Below are 13813 nucleotides of genomic sequence, written 5' to 3' on the forward strand. Positions count from 1 at the left end.
ATATGAGAGTATGGCCAAGTGTAGGGATCGATGTGAAGGGTGAGATGCATAAGGAATTAAAAGTACTGTATTTGAATGTTTGAAGTATAAGAAGTAAAATACATGGGCTTGAAGCTCAGATAGAGGTTGGTAGATATGACATTGTGGGGATTACCGAGACGTGGTTGCAGGAGGATCAGGTTTGGGAACTTAATATTCAGGGTTATACATCCTATAGAAAGGACAGGCAGGTGGGCAGAGGAGGGGGGGGGTAGCTCTTCTGGTGAGGAATGCAATTCAGTCCCTTGTGAGGGAAGACATAGGGACTGACAAGGTAGAGTCACTGCAGATTGAGTTGAGGCATTGCAGAGGCAAGAAGACACTAATTGGTGTTATCTACAGACCCCCAAATAGCAGACCGGATGTAGGGTGTAAGTTGCAGCAGGAGTTAAAACTGGCATGTAACAAAGGTAATGCCACTGTGGTGATGGGGGATTTCAATATGCAGGTAGACTGGAAAAATCAGGTTGGTTCAGGACCCCAAGAAAGAGTTTGTAGAATGCCTCCGAGATGGATTCTTAGAGCAGCTTGTAATGGAGCCGACCAGAGAAAAGGCAATTCTGGATTTAGTGTTGTCCAATGAACCAAATTTGATAAGAGGACGCGAGGTAAAGGAGCTGCTTGGAGGTAGTGATCATAATATGATTAGATTTAATCTGCAATTTGAGAAGGAGAAGGTTAGATCGGAAGTGGCAATGATGCAGCTGAACAAAGGGGATTATGAAGGCATGAGAGAGGAGCTGGCCAAGGTAGACTGGAAAGGGTTACTAGCAGGAATGACGGTGGAACAGCAATGGCAGGAATTTCTGGGCATAATCCGGAAGGCAAAAAGGAAGAAAGATTCTAAGGGGAGTAGGAGACAACCGTGGCTGACAAGAGAAGTTAGGAATAGAATAAAACTAAAAGAAATGATGTATAACACAGCAAAGCGTAGCCAGAAACCAGAGGATTGGGAAACTTTCATAGGACAATAGAAGGAAACAAAACGGGCAATACGGGCTGAAAAGATGAAGTACGAAGGGAGGCTGGCCAGGAATATAAAGAAGGACAGTAAAAGTTGTTTTAAATATGTTAAGGGAAAAAGAGTAGCAAAGTCAACTGTGGGTCCCTTGAAGACACACGGGTGAAATTATTATCAGGGAGGTGGCTCTAGAAATAGTGGACGCATTGGTGATTATTTTCCAATGTTCAGTAGATTCAGGATCAGTTCCTGTGGATTGGAGGATAGCTAATGTTATCCCATTTTTCAAGAAAGGAGCGAGAGAGAAAACGGGGAATTACAGACCAGTTAGCCTGACTTCAGTGATGGCAAAGATGCTGGTGTCAATTATTAAAGCGGTAATAATGGGGCATTTGGATAGCAGTAAAAGGATTAGTCCAAGTCAGCATGGGTTTTTGAAAGGAAAATCATGCTTGACTAATTTCTGGATTTTTTTGAGGATGTGACAAGTAAAATGGTTGAAGGGGAGCCAGTGGATGTAGTGTATCTAGACTTTTAGAAAGCCTTTGATAAGGTCCCGTATGGGAGACTGGTGACTAAAATTAGAGCACATGGTATTGGTGGTAGGGTGTTGACGTGGATAGAAAATTGGTTGGCAGACAGGAAGCAAAGAGTAGGAGTGAACGGGTCCTTTTCAGAATGGCAGGCAGTGGCGAGTGGAGTGCTGCAAGGCTCGGTGTTGGGGCCTCAACTGTTTACCATATATATTAATGATTTGGAAGAGGGAATTAGGAACAACACTAGCAAGTTTGTAGATGACACAAAGCTGGGTGGCAGTGTGAACTGTGAAGAGGATGCTAGGGTGACCTGGACAGGTTGAGTGAGTGGGCAGATGCGTGGCAGATGCAGTATAATATAGATAAATGTGAGGTTATCCACTGCAGCTGCAAAAACAAGGGGGCAGATTATTATCTCAATGGGGTTAGGTTAGGTGAGGGGGAGGTAAAGCGAGACCTGGGTGTCCTTGTACACTGGTCATTGAAAGTTGGCGTGCAGGTACAGCAGGCAGTGAAGAAAGCTAATGGAATGTTGGCCTTCATAACAAGAAGATTTCAGTATAGGAGTAGAGAGGTTCTTCTGTAGTTGTATAGGGCTCTGGTAAGACCACATCTGGAGTATTGTGTACAGTTTTGGTCTCCTAATTTGAGGAAGGACATCCTTGTGATTGAGGCAGTGCAGCGTAGGTTCACGAGATTGATCCCTGGGATTGATCCCTGGGACTGTCATATGAGGAATGATTGAAAAGACTAGGCTTGTATTCACTGGAGTTTAGAAGGATGAGGGGGATCTTATAAAAACATATATAAAATTATAAAAGGACTGGACAAGCTAGATGCAGGAAAAATGTTTCCAATGTTGGGCGAGTCCAGAACCAGGGGCCACAGTATTAGAATATATGCCACTTGATGCCACTTGAGAAAGATAAATGGCACTGGTTGTTAAGGCCATTTAAGACTGAGGTGAGAAAAAACTTTTTCACCCAGAGAGCTGTGAATTTGTGGAATTCCTTGCCACAGAGGGCAGTGGAGGCCAAATCACTGGATGGATTTAAGAGAGAGTTAAATAGAGCTCTTGGGGCTAGTGGAATCAAGGGATATGGGGAGAAGGCAGGCACGGACGGGTTATTGATTGGGGACGATCAGCCATGATCGCAATGAATGGCGGTGCTGGCTCGAAGGGCCGAATGGCCTCCTCCTGCACCTAATTTCTTTGTTCTATGTACACGTTAGTCCATTGGATTTTGCAGGAGTGGACCATCTTGCTCCGCTCTATGATTCTGGTCAGGATGAAATTATCTGAGTAGTGTTAGAAACAAAGAACTGCAGATGCTGGTTAATACACAAAGGGACACAAAATGCTGGAGTAACAGCAGGTCAGGCAACATCTGTGGAGACATGGATAGGTGACATTTTAGGTCAGGACGGGGTTGAAGAAGGGTCTCAACTCAAAACATCACCTATCCATGTTCTCCATAGCTGCTGCCTGACCTGCTGAGTAACTCCAGCACTTTGTCTTCTTTTGTATCTGAATATCTTTTGTTCCTGTTGTTCCTCTGTGGTGGAGGCCACATTTTGGGATGTGGGGAGATTTGGTGAGGACATGTTATAGATGGAATACACTGGATGGTGGATGGAATGCTAATCAGACAAATGCTCCCACCATGATGATGTCACACTTTGAGTGTTGATAATGCTGCACCCATCCTGGAAAATTGAGAGGATAACTCTGAAAGATTTAATGGTAGAAGATTTCACAGTAGATTCAGGAGATACTGCAGATGTTGAAATTTGAAGCAATAAACAAACTACTGCAGGAAATCATTGGATTGAGCAGCATCTTTGAGGGGGTGTGGGGGGGGGGGGGGGGGGGAGAGGGGTAGAGGGATTACTAGTTGATGTTTTGGGTCAAGAACCTGGATCAGGATTTCACAATTGCCTACAATACTTTTCAGCATCTGCAGAGTCTTGTGTCTTCACAGCAGTCAGACTTTGCCTGATCTCCAGTGCAACCCCTTCTTAATATTGTGTTCTAGATGAATAAAAACACTGCTCCTTACGATTGCTTGTATTTTTTGCTCCATCCCAATATCCAGTTGGTTTTGCCCATCTAGGATCTGCTGCTGGTTTTGGACACTTTCTGAACATTCCTTCATACTCTCTCTTTCTGCTGCTATACAGACGTGTTAGGTGTGTATTCCCCATCTATTAAAGTCTCACCTTCCACTGCTATGCTTCCTCACAGAGAAACAAAGATTCCCCTCTACTGGTGTGTTTCTCCTTCACCACATCCACATCCCTGAGTAGGAGGAGCAGGGGTGATGCTTGCTGCCGAGTCTGGAAGCCCGGCTTTGCAACTCCCTCTGGTGTTCTGTTTTTCTTTGCATCTTATCCATGTCAATCAAGATGCCCCATTTAAGATAGTTAAATAGGAATTCTCGGATCAGATCTTCAGCGGGTCCTTGCTGTATACTACTGCTTGCCTGGTGACTTAGTGTATTAGTGCAGGGGGGATATTAGTGGGGTGAATGAACGGCTCCTCAGGTGCATAGAGCTTCCTGAGCTTCACACAGTTTGAATGCCGCAGAGTTTAATATCCTATACAGTGGAGTCATTCACCTCCTCCCTCCTACTATTGTCTCTAATCTTGTCACAACGTATTGAATTCAACCTTCCCATGTTAGACTCACAAATTTCAGTTCCAGAGTCATGATGGGACTGCCACGTACCACACTGGTTCCGCAGGAAGTACCATGCATCACAAACATGCATCTTCCAATTGGCCCAAGCATGCTTCAGCACTGTGTTGAGATTATTTACAGACCAAGCAAAATAGTTAGAGTAATACAGCACACAAATTGGCCTTTTGGTCCAACTCATCCATGTCAATCAAGATGCCCCATTTAAGCTAGTCGCATTTGCTCCTGTTAGGCCATTTCCCACTAAACCTTTCCTCTCGGTACACTTGTCTAAAAATATTTTAAATGTTATTGTACTTGCCTCAGCCACTTTCTCCAGCAGCTCATTCCATGCATGCATTATTCTGCGTGCAAATAGTTGCTCTGCAGGTCCCTTTTAAATCCTGCTCTTATTACCTTTGCCCTGAGATTTTAAGTCCCCTAACTGGCAAAAAGTCTGTGTGGATTCATAGATAAATGCCCTAAGAGAACATAGAACAGTACAGCACCATAACAGGCCCTTCAGTCCACAATGTCTTTGGTGAAAGTGATCATAAAGATCATAAGACATAGCAGCAGGAATGAGCCATTCGGTCCATCAAGTCTTTGCCATTCAATCTGACCTGATCTATTTTCCCTCTCAATCCCGTTCTCCTGGCTTCTTCTCATAACCTCTGATGCCCCTCATTAATCAAGTTCTATCAATCACCGCTTTAAAATTACTCAATAACTTAGCCTCCAACACAGTCAATGGCAATACATTTCACATTCCGACGAATGAAACCAAGACCATCACTTATCTCCCTGCACATAATTCATATCCCTCCATTCCCTGCATGTCCATATATCTATCCAAAAGTCTTTTAAATGCCACTAACGCATCTGTTTCAACCACCAGCGCGTCCCAGGTACCATCTCTCTGTAAAATAGCCCATGCTGTATTACTTTATATGCCCCCAAAAAGTCATCCCTCAGTCTCTTACGCACCAAGGGTTAAAGTACTAGACCTCTCCCTATAATCCGGTCCCTTGAACCCTGGCACCATTCTTATAAATCTTTCCTGCACTCTTCTCAGCTTAATGGCAACTTTCCTATAGCAGGATGTCTAAAACTGTACATGATACTCCATGTTCAGCTTCATTAATGTATGCTACAATTAGAATATCATGTCCCACCTTCTATACTCAATGTCCTTACTGATGAAGGCCAGCGTGCCATACACCCTCTTCACCACCCTGTCTACGTGTCAAATGATCTATAGGATCTCTGAAGCGGAAAATCTTGGAAATAGGTCAGACAGCATCTTCGTCAGAAATTAGTTTAGCTCAGTTAAGAGATGCAGCGCAGAAAAAGGTCCTTCAGCCCAACGAGTCTTCATCGATCAGTGATATCTACACTTTAACACGACCGTACACACTAAGGACAATTTACGATTTTACCAAGCCATTTAACCTACAAACCTGTACGGCTTTGGAGTATGGGAGGAAACCAGAGCACCCGGAGAAAACCCTCACAGGTCACAGAGAGAACGTACAAACTCCATGCAGACAGCACCTGGAGCCAAGATCGAACCCGGATCTCTGGCACTGTAAGGTACTAACTCTACCACTGCGTCACACCTTGCTTCCCAAATGTTGTTGACTGTTCAGGTCTGACCTTTCATCATACTGCCATTGGCCTGAACCATTAACTCAGCTTTAGATGCTGTCTGCTTTGTTCTGCGTTTTTATTTTATTTTTTGATTTCCCCTGCCTGGAATATTGAGTTTTTTACTGAATTGACTGTGACCCCATGCAGATGACGTTTTGGAAGTGGTTGGCTGCTTCTACAATGGAACAGCCTCAGCTTGTGTCCACATCCTACTCACACACAGGATTCTGGTTCAGCGCTACAAATGTCCAAGCTTGGCCACAATGTAATGGCGAAATGCTGGAACTGCAACTGCAAGTGACTGTTTTTTGCTTATGTTCAGGAGGTGTAGTTCCACGTTAATCCTTAAAATCTTGCATTCAGTCATTATCCATTATAACGAATTTGTTATGAAAAGTAAGGAAACAACCAATAATTATTTTCAATTCATTGCACCAAATCTCTTAAAGAAAATGTTTTCTTTGTTCTTTCAAGCCCAAACAAAGCTTGGTTCAGAATGCTGCTGCTCGCCTTTTAACTGGAACTCGAAAGAGGGAGCACATAACACCAGTTCTGGCCTCCCTCCACTGGCTCCCGGTGCTCTCTCGAGTTCATCTCGAGCTGCTCCTGGAGGTACCGAGGTCTAAGCGGAAGCTCAGAGGGGATAGAGCCTTCTCTGTTGCTGCTCCGGCACTCTGGAACGCTCTGCCGTTGCACGTCAGACAGGCCCCCTCACTGTCCATCTTCAAATCCAGTATTAAAACACATTTATACTCCCTGGCTTTTGACCATGCATGCGACTTTGCTCCTGCTTGTAGTGTTTTTAATATTTCTTTATTTTGAATATCTTTACTTACTCCATCTTTTAACTGTTATTACCGGTGTGTATTAACTTTTTTGTCAATGATTAGTGATGTACAGCACTTTGTTGCAACTATGTTTGTTTTTAAAGTGCTCTATAAATAAAATTATTATTATTATTATTAAACAATCCTGTTATTTCGTGAGTAGTTTAATTCCTGCCTTGTAGCTTTGCAAGGATTGTAATTCCTGCCCAATCTAACACTGCATTTGTTCCAAGTCTTGGGGAAAATTGCCATATGCTAAGTAATAATACTATAATTGTTAAGGACCAAATTCAAAAGTCTTTTTTCCTGAAGAGTGCTGTTGGATTGCCAAAGTGTAATGAATGCTGTCACACCTAGAGTTTGCCCTATATCCTCGCCGGTTATTGTGCTGGTATTCTAGCCAGTTGGGTAAAATTACTGAATTATATGTCATTTCCTCATTAATCAAAAGTACAAGTTATATTGTTACGTATTACTGGCCTCGACTGAACCATATTGAATGAGCAATAAAGCAGTTAATGTTACAGGCCAGCTCTTTTTCAATTTCCAGTGGTAATCCAACTCAGTGGTCCACTTTGACATGTTATATGTCAGTTCTGGAGACTTGCCTCTTGTAATGTTGTTGATGCACTGAATGAACAAGATGCCAGGTTACAGGCATGGGGACTGCTACCTTCAAAGAGCTCAAAATACTGTACTGCCATCACGATCTGGTGTTTTTCACCAAAAGCCCACTGGTGACTAGTTCATGCCAGTAAACATGTTGATTATGATAATCACCAGTGGTCTTCGCTGGCCTGCAGTCTTTCCAACAGCACCATGCTTCCTTTGGAATACCCCACCAGTCTTAGTGTCATATGCCCTGTGAAGATGGCTTGCTGTTGTTGGAGAATTTGACACAAGACAGATGGCACAATGGGCTAAGTGTTCGGCTGGCAACCGGAAGGTAGCCGGTTCTAATCCCGCTTGGAGTGCATACTGTCGTTGTGTCCTTGGGCAAGACACTTCACCCACCTTTGCCTGTGTGTGAATGTGTGTGAGTGATTGGTGGTGGTCGGAGGGGCCGTAGGCGCAGATTGGCAGCCACGCTTCCGTCAGTCTGCCCCAGGGCAGCTGTGGCTACAGAAGTAGCTTACCACCACCGAGTGTGACTGAGGAGTGAATGAATAATGCGATGTAAAGTGCCTTGAGTATTAGAAAGGCGCTATATAAATCCCATCCATTATTATTATTATTAAACTATATCTGCCATAGCAGCTGGTTTTACCAGAGTCCTGCACTTAGCTATCTGCAATAATAACCTGTAATGCCTTGAAACAACCTACTGAGTGTAGAGTTGAGTTCTGTTCCATCCTGAAACATTGAATCTGCATCTCTTTCCACATTTTCTATTTGTATTTGACTTTTGGGACAAAGCTGCTTTAGACCCTTGTTATTAATATAAATTGTAATGTATATATGTATTAATTCAATATTTCAACACTAATCAGAAAAAAAGGCACAGAAGTGAAAAAAATATTTATGTATCTGATTATGTACATGAAGCAATGTTGTGAATGAATCTTGGTCCTAGCCTCAAGAGAAGCGTTTTGGATTGTGCTTGTGTAGAATGTTGTAGATTAATTTTAGTTGCATTATAATTATATCTTTTTTTTGGGGAGGCAGCTCTCAAGTTTTAACCTGCACCTGACCAAAATTATAATCTGAAATAATATAAAACAGATAAAGATGTTGAAGTGCCTTTGTTGGAGTTATCAACTTATATTGTTCTGATGCAGCGTCCTCAACCTGAAAATCAGTTGTGTTTCCTTTCCCCAGACACAACCTGACCTGCTGAATACACGTTGTGCTTTTATTTCATGATGAAGGTCTGAATCCCACCATCTCCCATGTACTTTCTCTGCATGAAAATATGCTGGAGCAGAAACACTCAACAATAACTTCAGAAGTTATTAATACAAAACTGGACCCAGACACAAAATTAATAATACTTGGAATATCAGAACAAAGCTTAACACTCACAACAAACCAAAGAAACTTCCTCAATTACAGTATAATAACCGGAAAAAAATTAATATTAAAATTTTGGAAAGGCCCTACAACCCCCACAATTAAAATGTGGATTACGGAAATGTCGGAGACCCTATACTTAGAAAGAATTAGACTTGTCTTAATGGACAAACAAGATCTTTTCCATAAAATTTGGGCTCCATTCATTAACTCTCTGAAGGGATAGATTGGCACAGCACGAGGACCCAGCTGAAACTTGAACTCAGAAATAGATGAAAAACTATACTTTATAACCTACTAACCTATCTCCATTGATGTATTACAGGTAACCCATTCCACCTCCCTTGTTTTTCTGTTGTGTTTTTTTTTGCTTTCTTTTTTATTTGTAACTTTCTACCCTCTCTTTTTCTCTCTTTCTATAAAAAATAAAAACACTAGAAGCAGAAGTAATTGATAATGGAAAATTTTAATAATGTATGACTGATGTATATGAAAAGTTTTTTTTACTATAATATGTAACTACATTTTATAATATGTCTACTTCTAATAAATAAATAAAAAAATAAAAAAGAAACACTCAACATGGTTAAGTGTTGAAAGGGTCCCAACCCGAAGTGTCACCCATCCTTTTTCTCCAAGGATACTGTCTGACCAGCTGAGTTACTCCCGCACTTTGTCTATCTACAGTTAAGTGCCTGGTTGTGTACTAAAGGCTGTGACCTCTGCTCTTGCGGTCTTGACCTTAATGATCTCTGACCTAATGCTGGAAAGTTGGATCGGGGTGGAAAGTCTTTTTTTAACCATAGGCCAAATGGCATTTTATTCAATAAAGGTTCTATGGTTCAGCAGCAATAAACAGAAATGGACATAACTTCAACCATTTGATCATGTTTTAAGTGAGAATTGAAGTTCAGAGAGGACATTTCAAATCGAAGGGCCTTGGTGACAATTGGTGAGGTGGTTTAAAGTGGGGCTGCCAAAATTTGGGGGTGAAGAGGTGTTAGGGGCTGTAGAGAGGTGAGTGGTGGGGGGGGTGTAAGAACATGGACGAGCAGTGTTAACGTGGACTTTTTTACCTTGGTCACACTGGGATCTGGGATTAGACGGTTGTAGTTTATTTGAAAACGCTGGCAGAACTTGCATGTTGGTAGTATGTGATAGGATGCTCCCACTAGTAGGAATGTCTAGAATCAGAGATCATAGAATTAAAGGATGTTCCTTTAGGAATGAGACGAGGAGGAATTTCTTTAATCCGAGGGTGTCTGAATCTGTGGAATTCATTGCAACAGAAGGATGTGGAGGCCGTCAATGGATATGTTTAAGGTAGAGATGGGTAGATTCTTGATTAGTACGGGTGTCAGGGGTTATGGGGATAAGGCAGGAGAATGAGGTTAAGAGGGAAAGATTGATCAGCCATGATTGAATGGCGTAGTAGTCCTGATGTGCCGAATGGCCTAATTCTGTATGACTATGAACTCGGTGGGCTAATCAGCATTTGGGAAATGGAAAGATGACGCTTTGCGTTGGGACGCTTCCAGCTTCCGCAGTCTGGTCCGCTAACTTCCTCCAACACTTTTATTGTATTTTGCTCAAAATTCCAGCATTTGCAGTCTCTCGTTTCGCTAGCATATTTGAGTTCGCCCTCTTTCGGTTTCTGTAGACAGAATGTGTCGGTCTGCGGTTTTTTCATTTCTTTGTGCGCTTGACAGGAGAGAAATTGGAAGTGAAAGCTCTTGGAATTAATTGTAAATCTCGCTTCCAAACCCCACGAGTGCGAAACGCGTTTGTCCCAAACCAGTCTTACATCGAATCATCTCGATACCCTCGCCAACAGGTTATCGGGACGCGTTAGAGGCATGACTTGAGAATTGACTTTCGCAGGGGTGAATTGAGTCGTTACCACAAACTCATGGACGTGGATGATTCTGTTCCTCGTTACCTTGTCCTCAAATGCACCCTCAATTGTCTTGGAAAACAGTGAGAGCTGGTAACGGTGTGTGGGTAGTCAACAGGTCCGATACATCAACACGCAGATTGTACATCTTTGGAGGCACGTTTCGGGTTGAGACTCTGCAGATCGAATGAATCAGTCTAAAGAAGGGTCCCGATCTAAAACGTTGCCGGTCCATTCCATCCACAGACGCTGTCTAGCGCATAGATCATAGAGCGGACTTGTCCCTAGAGGCAGCTTCCTTCACCACGAGCGGCCCCCCATTAATGTGCCTTAATACAATAACATTAATGTGCGGCGCTGGCATTTCTAACGGGCGCTGCGCACTCTGCACTAGAGCATGACAGTAATCGCGAAGCCGGTTCCGAAGATGGCGCTAAATTTTTCCCATGACCTACTACGGCTTTTTCGCTTGGTGGACCATCTTACTCCGCTCTATGATCGTTGGTCTAGCTCGCTGAGTTCCTCCATCACAATGTGTTTTGCTCAAGATACCGGCACCTGCAGTTCCTCGTGTCGTTGTTGCATCGTTAACCCTCTCAAAATGCATCTCACAACTCGTTCATTTGTCACCTCGGCTCCTGTCGCGATAACGTTATGCCACAATGGCCCACCCTTTTTTTTGTTTTGTTTGTCTGCGATCGACTTGCTTTAAGTGTTGACGGAAGCACAATCCTGAAACACACTGTGTGTGACAAGACGCACTGGAGTTTCTACATTGCTAATGGAGCTCTGCGTGTGTCGAGGGAGGCTGTGTGAGAATTACTCGGCGCTGTTCGCTGAGCAGCCCACTTGATTTTGCACATTCAGCTCATTTTGGTGCGAGATCAGCTTTTCCAAGTTCTGCGAAACGGGCCGAGACTGCCGGCGCGTCTCGGACATCGCAGCTAGAGGAAGAACGGTCAGCTCGGCGCTCGCCCACTTCAACCGGTAAAGTGAAACAAATCCTTTGATATACACACCACCATCCACATCATTTCGTCTGTGGGTAAAGCGATCTAACTATGCCACGGCGGTGCTCGTACTGCAACCACGGTGGTAGTGAGGTGGTAGACTTTCTCTCTCCATGAAGAGACGCCGGGTTCAAACACCAACACATTAGTGATCTGAAATCTCTCTCACACACACACAAATATTGACCATCAGTGAAAATGGCACCGTCAGGTAAAGTCTTGGTTACACTAGACCGGCTAGGGGCGGGGGAAAGATGTAGTCGGAATCTGAGGGGTAACCTTTTCACACAAAGGGTGGTGGGAAAAGGTGTACGGAACGAGCTGCTAGATGAGGTAGTTGTCGGTCAGAGGCGGAAGTAGGGGGTGGGACAGAGGATTGGGAGGAGGGAGACGTCCTGGTGGAGCTAAGATCATAGAGCGGAGCTTGAATCGGCCTGTTCGCGGGGCCTTTCATCGCCCGGCCCGGTGCGGCTTAAATCGGCCACAGGATCTTCCATCACCCCGCGGTCCAATTGTTGCGTCGAGGCGATCGAGGCTCCCGATGTTGAAGCCCCCACCGGGCGATGAAAGATCCCGCAGCCAGTTTTAAGCCGTGCCAGGCGATGAAAGGCCCCGCGAACGGGCCGATTGCAGCCCCACCATTCGGGGCGGACGAAGCTGCTGTTGCTGAAGTTCGGAGTCGGTCACCAACCAGGTCAGTTCCCGATGTTATCGTCCACAGGGCCCAGGGCTGAAGCCTCCGAAGCTTCGCCTGTGTGCGCATGTGGCCACCAAGAAATGGTGTCCCCATGTTTTGATAGCGATTTCCGCCCCTGGTGCAACGTGGGCAGTGGCGATGGTTGGTAGTCATCGAACACCCTTCTCTCTCTCCTTACGGTGCTATCGCTTTGTCTCTGCATCACGGCGTAGTTCCAGTTCGTGAAGTGCAGCTTCTTCCTGCACGGATTTCCTCCAGGAGCACCTGTCCAGTGCAATGTGCTCCCAGTTGTTTGTTGTGATGTGGAATTTCTTTAAACTGTTCTTGATGTTGTCCTTGAAACGTTTCTTTGGCCTGCCAGGGGCTTGCCGACCTTCCTTCAATTGAGAGTATAGGATTTGTTTAGGGAGACGTGTGTTGGACATGTGGATGACATGGCCAATCCATCGAAGTTGGTGCTGCATTATTGTGCTGGTCATGTTGGCATCGTCCGAAACTCCGATGTTGGTGCATTTGTCCTCCCAGCTGATCCTCAGAATCTTTCTTAAGGATCTTTGATGGTATTGTTCCAGGGCTCTCTGGTGCCTGCTGTAGGTGGTCCATGACTCGGCTCCATGCAACTGGGTGGAGAGGACAATGGCTCTGTAGACCAGCAGTTTTGTTTGGGCCTTCAGGTCTCGGTCTTTAAAGACTCTTTTCCTGAGTCTGGCGTAGACTCCACTGGATCGACCTCAGAGTCGGTCAGCTTTTGAGGAAAGAATGCTGCCAAGGTGGCAGCTGCCAATTGAAGTGGTCAACATTTTCAAGTGTGGTGTCGTCCACTTTTATAGTGGGCTGGGTAGACAGCTGGTTGGGTGGAGGTTGATGCAGGACCTGAGTCTTCTTGATATTTAAAGCTAGGCCTATGGCTCTGTATGTCTTGGGATTTCGGTAGGGGGCGCTGCACTGGCAGCAGCCTGTCGGCAGTGGGTCTGTCTTTTTTCAACTTTTTTTTTTTTTTTAGTATGTTTAAAAGTGTGTTTTTAATGTTTCTTTGTGTGTTATGTGTGGGGGGTGGTGGGGGAAACCGTTTCGGCCGCCTCTTCCATGGAGAGGCGATTTTTTCAGGCCGCCTCCCCCGTGGCCTAACAGCATGGATCGGCGCGGCCTTTCCCGGAGACGCGCCCGGAGCTTCAGCGGCGGGCACAGCGTGGACTCTCGGCGCGGAGCGGGTGAGACCTCGCTGGAGGGGAGCGCTCCGTTTCGCTGGCCCGCGGCAGCCGGCAGCCTGAAGCCGCAGTCTGCAGAACTCCAGCTGGTGCGGCGTCCACAGCCCGGGATCCCTCGTGGAGGACCCGGGGGGAAGAAGAAGCTTCCACCGCCGGCCCGTGGCCGTCTTCTACCGCGGGTGCGGCATGGACTTATCATCTCCCCTGGAGGGGAGCTTCGACCGCCGGCCCTGCAGACTGCGGTGCTTCCGGCTGCGGCACGACAGGTACTTTAAAACTTTGACCGCCGGCCTGCGGCCTACA

This window comes from Amblyraja radiata, chromosome 8 (assembly GCF_010909765.2).
Source record: "Amblyraja radiata isolate CabotCenter1 chromosome 8, sAmbRad1.1.pri, whole genome shotgun sequence".
In the NCBI taxonomy this organism is placed as follows: Eukaryota; Metazoa; Chordata; class Chondrichthyes; order Rajiformes; family Rajidae; genus Amblyraja; species Amblyraja radiata.